Source organism: Lissotriton vulgaris, chromosome 5 (genome assembly GCF_964263255.1).
Source record: "Lissotriton vulgaris chromosome 5, aLisVul1.2, whole genome shotgun sequence".
Taxonomy (NCBI): domain Eukaryota; kingdom Metazoa; phylum Chordata; class Amphibia; order Caudata; family Salamandridae; genus Lissotriton; species Lissotriton vulgaris.
The window spans coordinates 396,107,944-396,128,494 of record NC_141693.1 but is presented as its reverse complement, the minus strand read 5'-3'; positions in this window follow the sequence as shown (position 1 = coordinate 396,128,494).

The following is a 20,551-nucleotide window of genomic DNA, read 5'->3' as shown; positions in this document are numbered from 1 at the left end:
TAGCTGAATCTACCTCATAGTGAACATAATCAGGATGTTCGTCCTCGATGTCAATTAACATTATTTGAGTTACCTCTTTATGAAGCATCACTTTGTCATGGGCAAGAGCTCGTCGTGATGGTATGCAAACTGATAGGCACATAGAACATAAGGCTGGGCCACATTGAATACATAGGCATATAAAAAACATTGCTCCCACGATTATACATAGAATTGTCAACAGTTTCCAGCCCCAGGTAGCAAGCATGGACCAGAACCATCCTGAAAGTGTCCAAGTTCCATTGTCCGGATGTATCTCAGCTGCGATCTTGTGGAGCTTAGATATTGCATCATAAACGGATGGAGAATTGTCTCGAATGTATACACAACAGCTGCTTCCGATAATTCTACATGCCCCCCCACGATCAGCCAAAACTACGTCAAACACCATCCTGTTTTGGAGCGTCACGATTCTAGAAATCTGTAGTTCCTCGGTGATGTTTCCCAGGGCAATGGCAGTGTCATTCGCTACAGCCTCAACAACACGTGTCAGTCGTCTTATTTTCCGGCTGTTCAGTGCAGCCCCCACAAAGGAGAATAGTCCCAAATTAAAGTCCACATACTGTTGCAAAGCAGTGTCGGTCTGGTCGATGTCATCCAGAACAACAGTTCGCTTAACCCTATTCAAGACGAAATCGTGGTATAAAGTGTAATCATTGTGATACATTGGTGGGGCAATGAATACAGGAGGTAACACAAACGATACATAGCACGTGCCCAACCACCCCAATGGAAGCTGATGGTAACCCTTCGTTCCACAAATGAAATACGTATTCCGTGATGCAACAAATGAGATGCCATTCGGGATATCAAAAGTGAGAGTAGTATTACATTCGCTTTTCCCCACTGCAATCGAACCCTTATTTCTAATACATAAATCGGCTTTTGTGGCAATGACATTAATGACATGTGCGCTGGATACAATAATATTCCTCTGGTTGCTGTACACACGTGGGGCAGACACGTTATCGGGACTGTACTCTTCCCATTCAAATCGAGTACCCTCAGCCCGTGGAAACCCATCCTTGTCATGGGAACATACTTTATTCAAACGGAAAAGCACTCCCCCTTTTGTTGGCCATCTCAAAGTAAAGAGGAGGGTGTACCAGGCGTTGCATGATCCATTATGTGAAAACGGGAGTGGAATAAGTGGGGTGCCCCCTCTCTTTTGGTGTCCTGGACACATCCCACACACCCAACAATTTGAGGTATTGGTCATGTTATGTGTGTGGTGAAGAATCTGAATGAAGCTGTTATTTAGAGACGTTTGCCTATGTCGTTCTTCGTGAAAGGGTAAAGTAAAATGAAAATGTTCAGACGGAGCCGGGGTAGTCGGCAGCAAATGTTCACGTACAGGCACCACAAGTTCGACTACCCAGGCTATAACAGCTATCACCACAATAGTCAGGACAAAAAGAAAGGCACCCAATACTTTTTTATCTCGTGATGTCGTTGATGCCATAGTTCAGAAATGTTCGTGCAAAATCTCAAATAGCACAAATTGTTCACAAAGTCTCAGATACACGTGCGTGTATACCTAAAAAAAGAAAAATGCGGTGCTGAACTCCGAGGTAGCCGTTGTTTTCTTCTCCGGGCCAAGACGGGTGTCGCTACACTGGCAGAACTGATCCCCCCCCCCTTGGAATTCCCGGTTTCCGTTTCACAAACCTGGAGCGGTAACCAACCAGTCATAAAAACAAAAATCTTCTTATCGAGGGCGCAAGTTGTAGCGCTCTCGTCCGGCAACAGCGTGGTCCGGGAAGGCTCCCTCTACTTCGGCCGACGTCACAGCTGGGCTCTTTTCTTTCTCCAAGATCTCTTTGTAGTCGGTCAGCACAGCAGGAGTCACCAGATCCGGAGAAACACGGCGGCAGTGTGTTGAATGCACCCACCGCTTTCTGTTGGTCACTCGTACAGCGGTTCGGGTTGCAAGGAGGACCTGTTCGGGGCCCTTCCACCTGGGCTCCAGACTGCTTGCTCTCTCAAACGACCGAATCATCACGTGGTCACCAGGGCGGAGATCATGGCCCTCTCCAGTAGAGTTGTCAGGGAGCGCTTCTCGAACCTGTTGATGAATAGAGAGTAAATCATTTGTTAATCGTGCCAAATAGTCGTTCATCATAACACAAGGCACATCATGTATTAGTCGCGGCTTAGGCACCCCCCAGATATTCATGGGGCGCCCAAACACCACCTCATAGGGCGTAAGGCCAGTTCGTGAATGGGGTACTGATCTAAGAGAGAGTAGTGCTAGCGGCAAAGCGTCTGGCCACTTCAACGATGTAGACGCCACAATTTTGGCCAGTTTAAGCTTCAACGTAGCATTGTACCGCTCGACCAGACCTGCTGACTGAGGGTGGAATACAGAGTGGAACTTCTGCTGAATCCCTAACCCCTTCAGTACATATTCCACAATCTTTCCAACAAAATGAGGCCCATTATCGCTCCACAGAAATTTACAAACTCCAAAGCGAGGAAAGAATTCCTTAAGCAACACCTTAGCTGTTGTCAAAGCCGTATTGTCTTTCGTGGGGAAGGCCTCAACCCATTTGCTAAAAGCACATACCACCACTAGGACGTACTTCAGGTTGTTGCAGCGCTCGAGTTGGATGTAATCCATTTGGAGTACCTCAAATGGTGCAGAAGGTGGAACGAACCCTCCTTTCGGAGTATGGGTCCCCTTTCCGGGATTGTGCTGTAAACAAACCAGGCAGGTCTGCACTACTCTCTTTGCAGTGTTAGCAATCTCAGGATGTTCCCAAACTCGTGTTAAAAGCCGAGTGATTGCAAGAGCTCCGACATGCGCCAGTCCATGTGTCATCTGGACCATCGCCTGCAAGTAGGCCGCAGGCAATTTCCACTTCTCCATGTCTTTGCTTCTCCAACAACCCTCGTCATCTAGTACCCCATCTGCTGCCCATGCCGCAAGTTCAGATTCAGTAGCTGACTTTTGAATATCCAATATTTCTGCTCTAGCATCACTCCATCGCTCAGCCTGCGATTGTATCACGTACATGGGGGAGCTAGTTCGGGACATAGCCGTTTGTCTTGCTATGCTGTCTGCAAAGGCATTTCTTTGGCCCACTTTATCCGTGATCTTTTTGTGGGCACTGCACTTCACTATCGCTACTTTCTTTGGGCCAAGCAGCGCATTTAGGAGATCACGCACTAGCTCTCCGTGCATAATGTGCTCTCCATGTGATGTCAAAAACCCACGTTCTCTCCAGAGTAGCCCGAAGTCATGTGCCACTCCGAAGTCGTACCGGCTGTCCGTGTATATGTTCACACATAGACCAGTACTCAATTCGCAGGCTCTTGTTAAGGCTATCAGCTCTGCTGCCTGAGCCGATTTTTGTGGTATCCTAGCTGTTTCTGCCACTGTCTTAAGTGTCGTGATCGCATAGGCTGCGGAAGTCGTACCATCTGGCAGCCTTACACACAATCCATCAACCCACAGTTCCCCATCCACATCTGGAAGTGGGACATCCTGTAAATCGACACGACCCTTTGTCTGTTCCTCGGTCAGGAAAACACAATCATGATGTTTTTCTTCCTGACCCTTCTCGGCCGGATAGGGCAATAAAGTGGCAGGGTTCAAAGTAGCGCATCTTTTCAGTGTAATATGTGGCGCCAAAAGTGTCAGCTCATATCGTGTTAGCCGTGCACTCGTAAGGTATTGGGTCTTTGTTTGGTTTAGCAGGGCATCTACTGCGTGAGGAACTAACACCAACAGTTTGTGGGATAACACTATTCCCTCACTCTGTCGTATGGCCACTGCTGTTGCTGCTACCGCTCGAAAACACCCAGGCAACCCTCGTGCTACAGGATCCAGAATGGCAGAGAAGTATGCACATGGTCTCTGCTTATCCCCGTGTAATTGCACTAACACTGACAACGCGCACCCATCATTCTCGTGCACGTACAATGTGAAAAGTTTCGTGTAGTCTGGTGTGCCTAACACGGGTGCGGAACAAAGGGCCTGCCTCAACTGTTCAAAAGCCTTCTGACATTCATCTGTCCACTCAAGGGGCATTGGTGTAGCTTTGGACAGTAGCGCTAGCAAAGGTTTTATGATATATGAAAACCCCATGATCCATTGTCTACAGAAAGACGTCAACCCTATGAAGGCACGTACATCTCTCTGCGTGCGGGGGACTGGTGTGTCTAAAATTGCTTGAATTCGATCAGATGTTAATGCACGCCCCTCCTTAGACAACAGATGACCGAGGTAGGTCACCTGAGGTCTACAGTATTGAAGCTTTTTTTTCGAAACCTTATGATTGTTCTGTGCCAAAAAGGAAAGCAACGCAAGTGTACTTTGTTCACATTGTGCATAAGAGTCAGCAGCAAGCAGAAGGTCATCCACGTACTGGATGAGAGCAACGCCAGACTGCAATTTAAAAGAATCCAGCTGCCTTTTCAAAGCCTGGCTATAGATGCTAGGGCTTTCAGTATAACCTTGAGGAACACGACAAAATCTATACGATTTATTATTTAGCGTAAAGCCAAACAGGTATCTGCTATCAGGATGAACAGGGATGGAAAAGAACGCATTCTTTAAATCAATGACGCTAAACGTGGTGGCCGTTGGTGGAACCAAGGTAAGCAAGGTCGTAATATCGGACACCACCGGGTATTGGGGAATGACAATTTTGTTGATCTCTCGCAGATCAATAATAAAACGATAGACTTTGCCGTCAGTGTCTCTCTTAAGGATCGGAAGAATAGGACTGTTGCAAACATTATAAGGGACCTCCTCCACAACCCCTGCAGAAATCAAATCCTGAACAATATGTGTCAATGCAATTTCACCTTCTCTCGAGATCTTATATTGTGGCACTCGTGGTAGAGGAGCCCCCTCCTTAACAGTAATGTGTATTGGTGGAATACGCATCTCTCCCACATCCGTATCTGAGGTCGCCCATAACGTATGCGGTAGAGAGGCCAAAGCTGGAACATCTAAGATGGCGTAAAACCTATCGGGGTCAGGATAATTGTCATTCAGGATAACCCGCACTCCCTCAGGGGCGCAACGTATCGTTGCTCGAAAATATTTAAGCAAATCAATACCCAAGATATTATCTGGTGTATGGGGCGATAACAAAAATTGACCAAAACTGAAATATTTGTCAAGACATAGTGCAAGGGGCTTTGACAATGGGCTGGGGGAGGGTGTGCCATCAAACCCTACACATGTAATCATTTCGCCAGACAGGGGAGCCCTCGGAACTAAGTTTTTCGACAAAGCGCTACGTGTAGCCCCTGTGTCGACAAGAAATTGATCAGTAGAACCCAGAATACCCGCTGTTACATATGGACCCTGCTGATCTACCGGCACTTCAACTGATTCCTTACCCCATCCTACGCAGTCCTATGCATGCACATAATCCTGGTGTTCCACATTCTCTCCCTCCGAAATCTGATATTGATTCCGCCTATCAAACGTATTTCGTTCATCCTGGCCACGGCCCCTCTCCTCAACCCTTCCACGATCACTTCCGCTACCTCTCGCTCCCGTATAACCTCCTCTCGACCTTCCACCTCCTCGACCACGCTGACTACGCTGCTCACGAAGTACCGGACAATCTTCGGCCCAATGCCCAAACTCCTTACAATAAGCGCACTGATCCTCCACAATGTCCGTACGACCATACGACGTATTTCCTCCACCCCATCTACCTCTATCATTCCCTCTACCCTGTGGTCCCCGAACATGCGCCAACATCACCTTCGTTTTCAATTCCTTCGCCTTTTTCTCAACACTTTCTTTAGCCTCCAATTCCTGCCGCTCATAATACTGAGCCATAGTTAACAAGGACGCAGGGGTCGCCGTGGCCCAGGAACTTTCACTCGACTTCAATCGTTTTGCAATCTCCGGTAGGAGATTAGCCACATACTTATCTACAAACAGATGCCGACCCGTATCGTCTGTTAAAGATTGACCACTGTAATCATGGAACGCCTCCTCAAAACATGTAAAGAAATCTGAGACCGTTTCATCGGGTTTCTGCTTGCACGACGTTAGCATGGTCCAATCAATCTTTTTAGAGGGAACAAGCGTCTTTAATTTAATCAAGATAGCCGCCGGAAGATCCAGAATTAACTGACAAGGCTTACATGCCCGTTCCCTATCTAAATCGGCAGAATTTATTTCTTTCCATGTGCCCCCCAATATTGTTTCATCATTATTTTTACGAATTTGCCTCCACATATCAGGTGGTAAAATTAGCCCAAAGAATAGATCTATATCCACAAGAGTCATCACACAAGACGAAATAGCCCCTTCCACCCCTTCATAAAATGCCGCCGGATTTTTCCGAAGATCAGGTAGAGAATTTTTCAATGCCATAACATCTGCTCTATTCCAAGGCGTGTATACCCAGTTATATACAAAATACCCTTTCGCATCTTTCGACAATTTATCATCATCTGTACCTTCCCCTTTTGGTGGAACATACAAGGGTGCGGCTTCACGCATAGGCATAACATGCAACGCAGAACTCTTATCTGAACCACGAAGAGAACACTCCTTAATCTGCCCGTTATTCTCCAATTCTGACTCCTTTTGCCTCCTTTTCCGCTCCTCCCGCAATCTCGCCATTTCATCTCGTAGCCGGTAGCTGCGTGAATAGGTCGTCAACATCTGCAAGATCAAATACACCTTTAACCAAATTCTCACGATACACTGACAACGATTTAGGTTCTAACGTGTCTGAAAGTTCACGATACGCGGCAACAACTTCATCTGCCAAACTAGATAAAAAATACATTAATTCAAGATCCGACCACGCCCTTTTCTCCGCAAGCAACTGATCCTGAGAGACACACTTCTTATTCACTTTATGAGCCCAACTACGTAAATGTGCGGACCTCTCCGCAGTAAACCTGAGAGCAGATACCCCCTTCTGTTCCGACTTATCCTGTCCATCGTCCTCCGAATCTGCGGCTGGTGCTGTCGGTGAAACGTACGGAGGCGGTGACCGATCTAACAATGAAAAATCATCAATGTCATTATTAAGGACAGGATAAAGCGGTCGGCGAATAGGAAATTGACCGGTGGTTTGCAATTTACGTTCCCGTTCCTCCCTCTCTTTCTTCTCCTGAGCCTCCTTTTCCTCAAGCTGTAAAGCCTTATCCCGAGCAGCCTTGCGCTGCTCTTTGTCCGCCAAGGCAACTTCACACTTCATTCGCTCGCGCACCGCTTTCTCCCACATTCGCACACAGTCAAACATGTTTTGTCTAGACCTGCGTTGGAACAAACATTGCTCCACAAACTGTACTTTTCGTAAATCAAACGACCCATGTAGAGGCCATTGCAATTCAGGATCGGCCTTTGTATACTTATGCCATAATTTGCTGTACATAATAGGGGGAAGGCCTAGTTTGATGTACATCTCACGATTCGGTGTTCCCTCTGGGGGAGCCGGCTGTGCTTCCGCTAACCTAATTGTGTTACCCTCTCCAAGACAGCACATCCCTCGGAGTGTGCTGAAAACAGGCATGTTCAAAAAGTATCACGAAAGCGTGACACCGTACAAAATGGCACTTACAGTACTTCACACAACTGTGCCGCTCAGAGGAAAAAAAACAAAGTTAGAGAAACATCTCTACATGCCTGCCTATGTGAAGTGCACTACACATATAAGTTCAAAGATCACAAATTCACAATGTTAGCTAACTCAAATCAAAACGTAGATCGTAGGACTTCGGCAAGCGTCCGAGGACTACCTTACCGATCACAAATCATAGAACTTCAGTAAGCGTCCAAAGACTACCTTACCAAACACAAATCTTACCCAAAGTCTCAAATGTCCAGATTCCAACTGCCAAGGTCTTGTAAGCCAAATCAGCCAAACGGCACTTTCTCAGCAACGCAGACACTCGAAAACTCAGTCGGAGACCGGCGCCACCTGGAAGGTCAGATCGGAAGGAAAGGAAGAAACACCGTGGCAGCCAAGACTCGGGTCACTCATGGCAGCGCGCGTCCATGGCGAGTTTCCAAGCCTTCGTCACGACCTCTCCTTCGGGCATCCGAGTCACCGATGAGTCCCTTCGTGGTCGCCAATTTGAAGTAATCAGGGTTCCCAAGGCCTACATGCTCCGAAGATAACCCACTTACACTCAAGAACTGTTGGAACGGAAACTGTAAAAGGCAAAGAACAAGTTTATTAAGAACCCATGGGGTGGTGGTACACTCAAACAGCACCCTTCGGTAATGCAAGAGGTATCACACCGAACACCGGTGTGACCCCGATTTATATACAGTTTTGGGGCAATAAAAGATAGGCGGCACAAGTTAGAACACATTTTAGAGACATATATGGTCATGTTTTGGAACACCGCCAGCTCATTGGAGGGGGCACAACTCCGCTGGTCAGTTTGGCGCACATTCCTAAAGGCTTACTGGTCAGTTGGGACTGCGCATGTGCAAGCTTGACCAGTACTAAAAATAGCCTGTTGCTGGGCAGACTGAAGTGGTCAGTGAAACGGACAATGGACTAAGGGGCACGCCGGCCACGAGGCCGCTTATGATCTAAGATGGCCGCTGCAGTATTCAAAATGGCATTCTCGTATTCAGCCAAGTTAAAGAGGACAACGTGTAGTTTCAGCTAATCGCTAACGCGGCCATGCCAATTACGACATCCTGATCGGAAAGTGAGAATGTGCACCAGCATCCTCATTTCTTGGCCAAACCTGGAAAGCGGAAACTGGAGTGGAAACACTCAGTGCGAGAATTTAGAAACTATTTAGTTGCTATTGATGTCAATAATTTTAGTGTTGCCAGCAAGTCTGCTATTCTTTATAACTGTCTTGGCACAGAGGGGCAGAACATTTTCGATAACGTACTTGAAATTCCATCTTCTGAAGAGGAATCAGGGGACCTGCTGGGTGGGATGTGCTTGATGAATCTGAAAAAAGATTGACTTTACATTTTCTCTGATGAACCTAGCATTGTTTTGAAAAAGATTTGTTTTTTACCCATGGAGCCATGCAGCTGGTGGAAGTATTGAACAGAATGTGGCATCTTGGGATTTTGACTAGCAGCTATAAATTTGAGAATGCTAAAGATCAATATCTTAAAGACCACATTGTACTGAACTGTTATTTTAAGGTTCGGGAACACCTTGTGCGTTGTACTGATCCAACCCTTGATGAAACTGTAAAGATTGCTAAAGGCACAGAATGACCTTTAGAATCTGTTAAAGTGTTGTCTGATGTGTCTGGGGTATCGGAAAGCATGAGTGTAAATGCAGTTAAAAAGTTACAGGATAGTGACAAATCCAAACTTTTAAAGTCTGCTGTGTGTTATAGGTGCAGTTCTCCTAGTCATATGGCAAAACATGCTATTTGCCCAGCTCTTGGAAAAAAAATTAGTAAATGCGAGAAGGTCATTTCATGAAGGTATGCAAGAATGGTGCAACTGTTAAAGTAAATTGTGTTCCAGAGTAAGAACAACATTATATGCAGTTAGAAGATTAAATGAATACCATGGCAATTTTAACTGTAGGTACCAATCAGCAAAATGGGAACAAACAGCTGAGCCGTAGTGTACCCGGAAATGGTGATGTTGCTTTAGTTGCTAGGAAGAATGGTCCATATTGCAACATTAAAATAGCAAATGTTGATATAAGAGTTATGGTGGACTTCCGTTCACCTGTTACCATGCTATCCGTATCATTTTTATGCTACATTGGTGCAATACCTTACTGAAAAAAAGATGACACAGGGGCTATTGCTTATGGGGAGTCTTAGATTGAAACAATTGGGTTGTTTGAGAATGTCTTGCAATTTTATGGTAGGGAGATATTTACCAAATTGTACGTGGCCATAAATGGCAGGGACATCATGGGCTGAATTGATCATGGGGCTAGGTATTGTTTTAAGACCAGGTCCAAGCATTCCAGTCATGTCACTTGAGTCCAAGGAGGAATGCATTGATCAAATAATTTCTAAATATCCCAGTTTGTTTGGATGATATTGGAACAGTTCAGGGGTTTGAACACAAAATTATTTTGAAACCTAATGCCGTACATGTAAAGCATAAAGTAAGGGATTTCCCCTTATCAGTAATGGCTGATTTAAGGAAACATATTTACCAGTTGTGCAAGGATAAGATAAAGCATTGAACCAGTCAATACTGCTATGTGGATCAGTGTGGGTGTTATAGCTAAACAAATGTTGGACAGATATGTCTGTGTGCTGATCTACGTTGTCTAAATAGGAATATCCAGGTGGATTGCCATCCATTTCTAAAATGTATGAACTACTATCCACTTTAGTGTGGACACATTTTTTCAGTAACATTGACCTCAAGGCAGCCTACCACCAGTTACCCCTTAAAGCAGAGTCACAGGCCCTTACATAATGTATTACACCATTTGGGGCCTACAAATATTTCTGCTTGCAGTTTGTTTTAGCTGCAGCAGCAAGTGTGTTCCAAAAGCTAATTTTTACTCTAATGACATACCTGGTGTATTAGCTTTCCACTATGACATTCTTATCTTTGCCAAAAAGGTCAGTGAACATAATTATATGTGAAACAAAGTACTTCACATTTTAAGCAAACATGATATGACTATGTCTAATGAAAAATGCAAATTTGTCACCAAAAGCGTTGAGTATCTTGGACACTGCATAACTGCAGATGGAGTTAAACCCATGGAAGACCTTATAAAGGAGTTCAGGGATGTATCTCCTCCCAGTAGTAAAGAGGAGCTAAAATCCTTTTTAGGATTAAACTGTTATTATTCCAGGTTCTTCAGTGGGTGTGTAACTCTTACAGAGCAGCTTTAAAGGATGCTTGGAGAAAAATAAAAGTTCATGTGGGGATCTGAAGAACAAAGAATATTTGTAAAAATCAAAGAAAAATTGACCAAGGGTTCTGCAATGAAATCTTATTTAAGTGGTCAGCAGTGCATAATAACAGTTGATGCAAGTGCAGTCGGCCTAGGTGCTATTTTATGCTAATGTGTTGACAATATGGAAGCCACTATTGCCTTCATCTCCAGAAATTTGTATGATGTAGACAGATGATATAGTACCATTGAAAGAAAAGTGTGTGGTACAGAATTTAAACTATGCACAGATCATAAACCCTTAATTAATCTGCTAAAAGATGAAGGCACTGCTTCAGCATCATCAAGATGTATTAGGATTTTGTCTAAGCTGCAGGATTTCCTCCTTAGATACATTCCTGTGGGTATTAACACTAGTGCAGACTGGTATTCGGGTCTTCCGGTTCAAGAGAATGATAGATCACTTGAGGGAGAGCTGTCAGGTAAGGAATGCGTGGTGACTAGCTTAGATGTAGTAGATAGCTGTCAGGCCAAAATTTCACAACCAGAGTGGAATGAGGCATGTCAGGAAGATGAAATAATAAGTAAAGTTAAGCAATCTTTGCAACAAGGATGGCCACATGTTAATCATTCAAAAGGAGATGTGTACTGCTGAAGTCCACTAACTGACCAATTTAAGGTGGAGAAAGACATACTACTATATGCTGGTAAATTTGTGGTACATAAATGTTTGAGATTGAATCAAATCAAATCAAAATCAAATCAGGTGTTTGTTAAGCGTGACTACTCACCCGTAAGGGTCTTAAGGCGCTGAGGGTGTGGGGGTGGTTCGCAGGTTCGAGTCCATCAAGAAGGGGGTCTGTTGAAGAGCCAGGCTGTGACGTTTCTTGCGAAGATGGGGAGTGATGTTATCTCTCCGATGTGGAGCGGAAGGTCCTTCCAGGCACTGGACGTGCAGAAGGAGAAGGAGCGGCCTCCCAATCTGGACTTTCTGATGTGGGGGACCATGGCGTAGGAGAGCTGGGCTGATCGTAGGATCCTTTGGGGTGTGTGGAATTTGAGTCTGCTGTTCAGGTATGCTAGTCCAATGTCGTGGACTGCCTTGTAAACGTGGGTTAGCATCTTGAAGGTGACTCTAGCTTCGATGAGGAGCCAGTGGAGTGTGTGCAGGTGCTGGGAGATGTGGCAGTGGCTTGGCAGGTTGAGGACCAGTCTTGCAGCGGCATTTTGGATGTTCTGTAGCTTGCGGGCATAGAGTGCGTTGCTGTAGTCAAGCCTGCTGGTGACCAGGGTGTGAGTGACTGTCTTTCTGTCTTCAAGGGGGATCCATTTGAAGGCCTTATGTAAAAGGCGGAGGGTGTCGAAGCAGGAGGACACAACGGAATTGATCTGGCGGTCCATTTTGAGCTCTGAGTCCAGCATGATTACCAGGTTGCGAGTGTGGTCCGTGGGGGTGGGCGGGCTTTCAAGAGAGAATAAAAGTTATGGATTTAGCGCATAGACTATGCGTAGGGTCTACAGCTATGTAGAAAACTCTGAGGATTTTTTTTTGGTGGCCATACATGGACACACATGTGGCCAGTTTTGTGGATGCATGTCAAGAGTATATTATGTCAAATAAGCTTTGGAAATTACCCTGCTCATTCCAACTTCTTTGTCTCAAACCCCTTGGTTTAAATTATCACTTGATTTCACCGGACCTACATTAGCTTTGCTGGTTGGGTCTAAATATCTAATAGTGCTCATAGACTACTTTTCCAAGTGGACTTACTATGATTTTGTTGTTTAAACCACCACTCATGTTATAAAATTCTTAGAAAATATTTTCACTTTACAGGGTTATCCTGAGGAACTTGTTACAGATAACAGGGCCCAATTGAATTTAGAAAAGATGGAATTAATTTTGTTTTAAAAAAGCGTCATTGATCATTAAAATATTGCATTGTACTCTCACAAGCTAATGGTGCTACTGAGAGGGCCAACCGCTTGCTCAAGGAGGGCGACCAGACTGCTCTATCTTGTGGTGAGAATGTACTACAGTTTGTTCAAGGAAAAGTATGGGCATATCGCAATGCCCCTCATAGTGCGACTGGGGTTTCACCATTTTGCATTTTGCATGGTAGGCAATCTCGCATGGACGGAGTCAGATCAAGTGTGAGAGCTTCTCAGGAGAGAATGAAAGGGTCTAAAAATGAATGAGAGAGACCCCTTAACAAACCAGGGGAATAGGGTACTAATAAACAGTGAAATAACAGGGTATACCTTGGCGAGGAACAACTTAAATGTAAGCCCATATATTTGTACCAATACCTAACACATATAATGCATAGATAACAAGGTTTGTTTTAAGAAAGGTTTTCACATTTAATTTTTTTTTTAAAAGGGGGAGAATTTCATCGACATTACAATAAATTGGTTAAAAATGCCGCAGAACAGTTTATAATTGAATTAAAAACATCAGCAATATATATCCTCGTCTCTCCACAATCGGTATCCTTCTGGTGCAAGCTCTGTCTGCCGGAAATTGATTAAATGGGTTGCCTCTACGGTCGTTAGCAAAGGGGCTTAAAAAAAAAGCACGACCGTAGAGGCAACCAATTTCAGACAGAGCTTGCACCAGAAGGATACCGGTTGTGGAGAGACGAGGTCCTAGGAATCAAACGGTAAGGAAGACTGGACGGGGGCCAAGAGCATTAGGAAAGTATGACACGGCCAACTAAATAGTAATATAGGCAATGTGCTTTCTGTTTAGATTTTCATACAAAAGACCCGCAGACAGACAAGGGCAAGAACCACTATCCACACCTGAGACCTCCCAGTTAACCACATTTGGGGTAGGTTGTTAAAACGAACAGCATCTGCTTATTGATAGACTGTATGCCATTATTGAGACAAAAATAGGTTCCCTGACCATTGCCCCCTTCTGTTTACAGAGGAGAGCATGAGACTTGATAGGCAGTGACAAACTCAGGAGATCGAAAGGAACTAAGGAGGCACACAGCAGTTTTAAAGGAAAAACAAACTCCAGTAGACTGTGCATTTTAAGTAGGTATCACCATAGTATTACTAATAACAAAAGAGCATGCTAAGGAAAGGGCATATAGACATAATCTAAATGTAGATCTCTCCGCAGATAGGAGGAGAATATAAACGAGCAATTGCAATTAAATCTGGCTAGGAGTGAAAGGCTAATCACCAACATATAAAAAAATGAGCAACCATCACTCAAATCCCAAACAATGCAAATCAAAAATCATGACAAGAATGTTCCCATATTACAGTTTAATACACACTCCCTCAGTGTGTGTTACCACATGAATCATCAATCAACTTAAATCATCACTCATGCAGTCACTCACTCATCCAATCCAAGCATGGGTTGTTCAGGTAGGTATTCAGTCATCTTTAATGCAGGCAAAACTTTGAAATTTGGTATTGGCAGGCAGTCTTGTAGGTAATAAATAATATTATGAGTAGGCCTTCTAATGCTAAATGATGCAAAAAGGAATTGGCATTAGGCAACAGGCAATAGGCATGCGAGTGGGGACGGACATTGTCCCCAATATCATTCAGGAATTGTGGAGGCTCTTTCAATGCACACTGTTCCAACTGTAATCTGGCAATACATATGTGACTAATAAAAAAGGTGGGGCAGCATAAATCTGACACAAAAATAATAATGTTTCTTTAGCTAATTTCTTTTTTTTGTTTTTTTGCAAAGAAAGAACTAAGTTCAACGAGAAAAAATTAAAAAAAAGTTCTATGGGGGCACTAGCATATTTAGTATGGGAAGTAGAGCTCATCCTCAAACTCAGGTAGTTCACCCAGAAGTTGGTCAGCTAACACATTTGATTCAATTTCAGAGCAATCATTTTCCTCCTCCGCCTGTGCTGCTGTTTCAGGAACGGTGTAATTGTATGGTATACAATGTTGGTTCATTTTTATTATAATCAATCTCTCCACATTTTGAGGCAAGAGACTGTTCCTTCTCACTGTAACAATAGCACCAGCTGCACTGAACACACGTTCAGCAAGCACACTAGTGACAGGAAAAGCCAGATACATTTATTGCCAGCCTGCTGAGCTCTGGCCATTGGCGCATCTTCCAATACCAATACATTAATAGATTTTGATCCACAAAGACCTCTTTTAGATCAACAAGTTACTCCTGGAACAGTCATTGCCCCTGCACAGGATTTGAGCCCTGCAAATTGAAACCAATGCAATGTAGAGGTTGGGTCTTGTTCTTCTGTTGCTGTTGTTGCAGGGGTTCTAATTGATGGCTTTATTGACTGCCCTCTCTGGAAGTTGGAGGTGACACCCCAGATTTACGGGATGGGACTCGAAGTTCAAGCTGTTCTTTTTCCAAGTCTCTGGCTTGCTCTAAAATCCAACTCTTGTATTTTAAACATCAACTTTGGGGAAAAAGGATGAAAGTGAGCAGAAATGTTTTTTAACATGGATCAAATAGTGTGGCATGTATCTACTCTTTGGACTCAATGATATCAGCAGACTTATATTAGAAGCCAAGTGCAGGACTAAGGTCTCAACCAAGACATGCACCTCTGTGTTTTCATTCACACCTGCAGGGCAAACCTTTCAGACGCTGCTTTACCTGGTCTTGTAGGAGATGCAAAAATGGGATAGCTTTGCCCATCGCACTGTCCTCCTTGCTAACTTCCCATGTGTGAACCTCAAAAGGGAGTAGCATCTGTGTCAGCCATTCAACAAGAACCCATTTGTCCACATCCATGGTAATAGCTTTCCCAACTGCATCCCTTCATCTTTGAATGACATCGTCATTGATCTATTTGTACTGCTCAAACAGACATTGCAGCATGTAAACAGTGGAGTTTTAATATTTTGGCACCTTTTGTATCAGGGCTTTAACTGGTGCTCTAGTATTACGCTGAATAATCCACAGTTGCTTCTGGGTTTTAAAAGAATGGCTGAAATGAGTCCAAATTCTTCTGCAGGTGGAGAGTTTTTTGCTGAATATGTCTTCCTTTTTGAGGAAGTCTTGCATCTCCAGTTAATGCAAAGTGCTAAACACAGGACCCCGAAATAGCCTTCTTCTGACATGGTCTTGACTATGTTATTTAGTATAGTAAGTCACTCGCACCTTTTTTTTTAAATACATTTTTTTAAAGTAATGAAACCCTCTTGTATCACTTAATTTGTTAGTGTGAATTGTAGCGTGCTGATCAGGAATGAGGCTGCCTCACCCAGTATTGATGATGATTTGATTTGATTTGTATTTATAAATTTATAGAGTACAGAAATACCCAAGGGACAATTTCACTTGTTGCCTGGCCACACAGCATGCAAATACATCCAACTGGCTTTAACAATTTCTATATCATAAAATTTACAATAACAATATGTTCGAACTCTATTACACTTTTGTTTATTGAGTATAGGTGTTTTTCATACTTAAAAATACTCAATTTGTAAACAAGATTGAATGAATCATACATTCATATTTATGAACTCTAACAAAAACAATTGTTTTTCACAAACAAGATTTATACACATTTTCTTGTGTGTCATAAGTCAGTTTTCTTTACTGTCAAATTATGTTGCATACCCAATCCATTTTGGGATGAGGATCCCCTTTCAGAGGCTGCTGTGAAGATGAATGATGATTATGCTCACTAACAGTTTGACAATCAATCAATCAATCAGGGGTTGGTAAAGCGCGCTACTCACCCGTGAGGGTCCTAATACGCCGGGGGGGGGGGGGGGGGGGGGGGAATCTGGGCTGCTCCTGTCAGTCGAAAAGCCAGGTCTTGAGAGCCCGTCTGAAGGTCTGCAGGGTTGGTGAGCATGTTATTTCAACTGGGAGGGTGTTCCATGATGTGGCTGCAGTGTAGGAGAAAGCTATCCCTCCAGCTCTGCTTCGGTGGATACGGGGGACCTCTGCTAGGGCGAGGTCGGCTGAGCGAAGGTTTCTCTTGGGTGCGTGGAAGCTCATTCGGTCGTTGAGGTACTTGGGTCCGCTGTTATTGAGGGATTTGTAGGCATGGGTGAGTAGTTTGTAGGTGACCCTCTTTTCAACAGGGAGCCAGTGAAGTTCTCGCAGGTGTGGAGTCATGTGTTCGTAGCGTGGAATGCCTAGGATGAGTCTGGCGGCTGCGTTTTGGATGGTTTGCGCAGTAGGGATTTGTTGATTCCGGCATAGAAGGCGTTACCATAGTAGAGCCTGCTGGTGATGAGTGCGTGGGTGGCAGTCTTTCTGCAGTCTTGGGGGATCCACCTGACATCTTGCGTAGGATCCGTAGGCAGTCGTAACTGGTGGAGGAGATGGCATTGATTTGGCGGTTCATGGAGAGGGAGGAGTCAAGGATTATGCCAAGGTTCCGAGTGTGGTCCGTAGGGGTTGGTGGGGGTCCGAGGGCGGAAGGTCACCAGGAGTCATTCCATGCAGAGAGGTGTGGTCCGAAGATGAGCATCTCGGTTTTGTCTCAGTTGAGTTTGAAGTAGCTGTCTTTCATCCATGCAGCCACGTTTTTCATTTCTTTCTAGAATCTGAGTCTAGTGTCCTCTGAGTTGCTGGTGAGGGAGAGGATGAGCTGGGTGTTGTCAGCGTAGGACACGATGCTGAGGCCATGCTGCCTGAGGATGATGGCGCTGGGGCCCATGTAAATGTTGAATAAAGAAGGGCTCAGAGAAGATCCTTGTGGGACTCTGCAGATGATGTTGGTGGATTCAGGGAGGAAGGGGGGAGCATGACCCTCTGTGTTCTCTTGGAGAGGAAGGATCGGATCCAGTTGAGGGCGTCTCCCTGAATTCCTGCGCTGTGGAGCCTGGTAGTTAGTGTGCGGTGAGAGACGGTGTCGCAGTCTGCGGAGAGGTCCAGGAGGATGAGGGCTGCTGTGTGGCCCTGGTCGAGCAGCATCTGGATGTCATCAGTGGCGGCGATCAGGATGTCTTGGTACTATAGTTGGTTGCTGCAGAATCCAGATTGGGAGGGGTCCAGGATGCTGTTATCTTCGATGAAGGTTATAAGCTGGGCATTCACAAACCTTTCTGTGACCTTGGTGGCGAAAGGTAGGAGGGAGATGGGTCGGTAGTTCTTGAGGTTGGTAGGGTCAGCCGAAGGTTTTTTGAGGAGGGGCTTCATTTCTGCCCATTTCCAGTCCATGGGGCAGGTGCCAGAGGCCAGGGAGGAATTGATGGTGTGGGCTAGCTCATGAGCGATGGCCGTAGAGGCTCTGTGGAAGATGTAAGGGGGCAGGGGGGCAGGGGTCCGTGGTTGCTCCTGAATGAGTTTTCTTCATGGTGGTTGTGACAAGTTCGATGGAAGTGGGGTTCCAGGTGGTGATGGTGGGTTAGGCGGTGGTAGTGGCCGTAGGGGTTAAGGCTGATGTTGGTTCTTTCAAGTTGTGATAAAGGGTCACGATCTTCTGGTGGAAGAAGGTGCTGAGCTTGTTGCAGAGATCTTGGGAGGGTGTGATGTCAGAGGCTTGGCATGGGGGTTTGGTGAGATGCTTGATGACGTTGAAGAGTTCCCTTGTGTTGGCTGTGTTGGCGTTGATTTTTTCACTGATTTTTTTGGTGTCCCTTATCAGCTGGTGGTAGTTCTTCATGGCGACCTTGTGGTCATTGTGGACTTCATTGGTCTTCTGGTTCCTCCACGTTTTCCCAAGGCGTCTGCTGGTGCGCCTTACCTCTAGGAGTTTGGTGGTGAACCAAGCAGCCTTAGGAGGGCGTTTGGTGCTTGTCTGTCGGAGAGGGGCTAGTGTGTCGGCGCAGCTGCTGAATCACTGATGGAGTTCTTTTGCAGCGGCGTTGGTGTCGGCGGTGGCTGAGGGGGGGTCATGGAGGAGTGTGGCATTGAGGAGGTCTGAAAGTGAAATAGATGCAGTGGTGGTCTGTCCAGGAGTGTTGGTAACCCGGATGTTTGATCCTCCCATGAATATGGTGTCCAGGGTGTGTCCTGCAATGTGGGTGGGAGTGTTTACCAGTTGCTTGAGTCCAAGGTTGACAAGATTTTCAAGTAGCGTGTTGGAGTTGGGGTCATGTCGGTTCTCGAGGTGGAAATTTAGGTCTCCGAGCAGATTGTAGTTCATTGAGGTGATGGCGTGGGAAGCGGTGAGTTCTGTGATGGTGGTAGTGGGTTGAGCGCGAGGTCCTGGTGGTCTGTGGATGAGCGTGCCTCACAGTGTAGTTCCGGGGTTGGTGTGGATCTGGAAGTGGAGGTGTTCTATATTGGGAAGAGTGCTGCTAGGTCTGGTGGTGGAGATTTGGAGTGAGGCTTTGTGTGCGAGGGCGAGGTCTCCTCCTGGGCGGTTTGGGCGGTCTATCCTCTTGAGCTTGTAGCCATCTGGTATACCTGTGGCGATGTCTGGTCCGGAGCTCGCATTTGTTCAGGTCTCGATGAAGAAGGTGAAGACGGTAACACCAGGGGTGAGAGTGTTGAGTAAGTCCCATATCTCTATGGAGTGTTGGTGAAGGGACCGTACATTGAGACGGATGCAGTTGATGGTATTGGAGATTTTGGCGGCAGGTTGTGCGTTGCTGGCTATGGGTGTGGTTTCTATGGAGAGGGTGCTTCGGCAGTGGGCGCTCAAGAAGGCTCCTTGGGGGTTTTGTTGGGTGAGGCTTGTACGCAGTGCTCAAGGAGGCTGGGTCTGAGTGCGAGGAGGCTGGCGAAGGTGTAGCGGTGGATGCCCGGAGAGCCAGGTTTCCTGGCACGCTGCGCAGTCCAGGCGCGGACAGGCGCAGACGGGCAGCGGTCGCCGTAATGAGGGGGAAGGGGGTGGGAGGCGTGAAGCGCTAAGTAAATAAAGAGCAAAGACCTGTGGGATTTAAAACACAAACACAGCAATAGACAATTTATACACAGCGCTTGTCCTATAATGAGGCAGAACCTGTGGCAGAGTCTGGCACGCGGCTCGAACTCTGCTGCTGGGACTGCTGTGTTGATGCACTTCTGGCAGAGCTGCTGGGGAAGTCTTGCCTCGACCGAGGTCAGGACAAACACAATCGCTCCCCCGCAGCAGTTGCCGTAATAAAAAGGGAGGGAGGTGGGATCATGGAGGAGGTGGGCAGGAGCCCGGTAGGGGGCGGGGCTATGTGGGGAGGGCAACGGAGCTTGAGGGCGGGAGGCACGAAGCACTAAGTAAATGAAGAGCAGAGACCTGTGGGATTTAGAACACAAACACAGCAATACACTATTTATACACAGCGCTTGTCAGCGCAATGTCCTAAAATATGGCAGAACCTGTGGCAGAGTCGGGCGCGAGGCTCGAACTCTGCTGCTGTGGCGATGCACGTCTGGCGGAGCTGCCGGGGAAGTGTTGCCTCGACGAGTGCAGAGAGTAAATACTGTTACACAACAAGTGTTTTGATGTTTAGGTGTAATAAGCAGAACACTTACAATAAGGAATGACTACATCATTTTGAATAGACTAGCCTACATATATTGAACTGTAAGAAATTGTCTCCAGGAAGATATAGCATGACCGTTTAATTTTTTCATTGCCAAGTTCGCTCAAGCTGTGTTTTCGACCACCAAAGCCGGGTGTTCACAGTTAGCTTGAAAATAACAAAGTTGCAGATAGTTTAGAAACCATCACCAAGTAAATTAGAAGATTCTGAAACGTTAGTGGCTACACAAAATATGAGGTGTTGATGACTGGTTCGCCACTCCTAATGTGTTGTGCCCACATGCTGGCCTCAAACCAGTAGTGAAAAACTTAGCGCTGAACCAA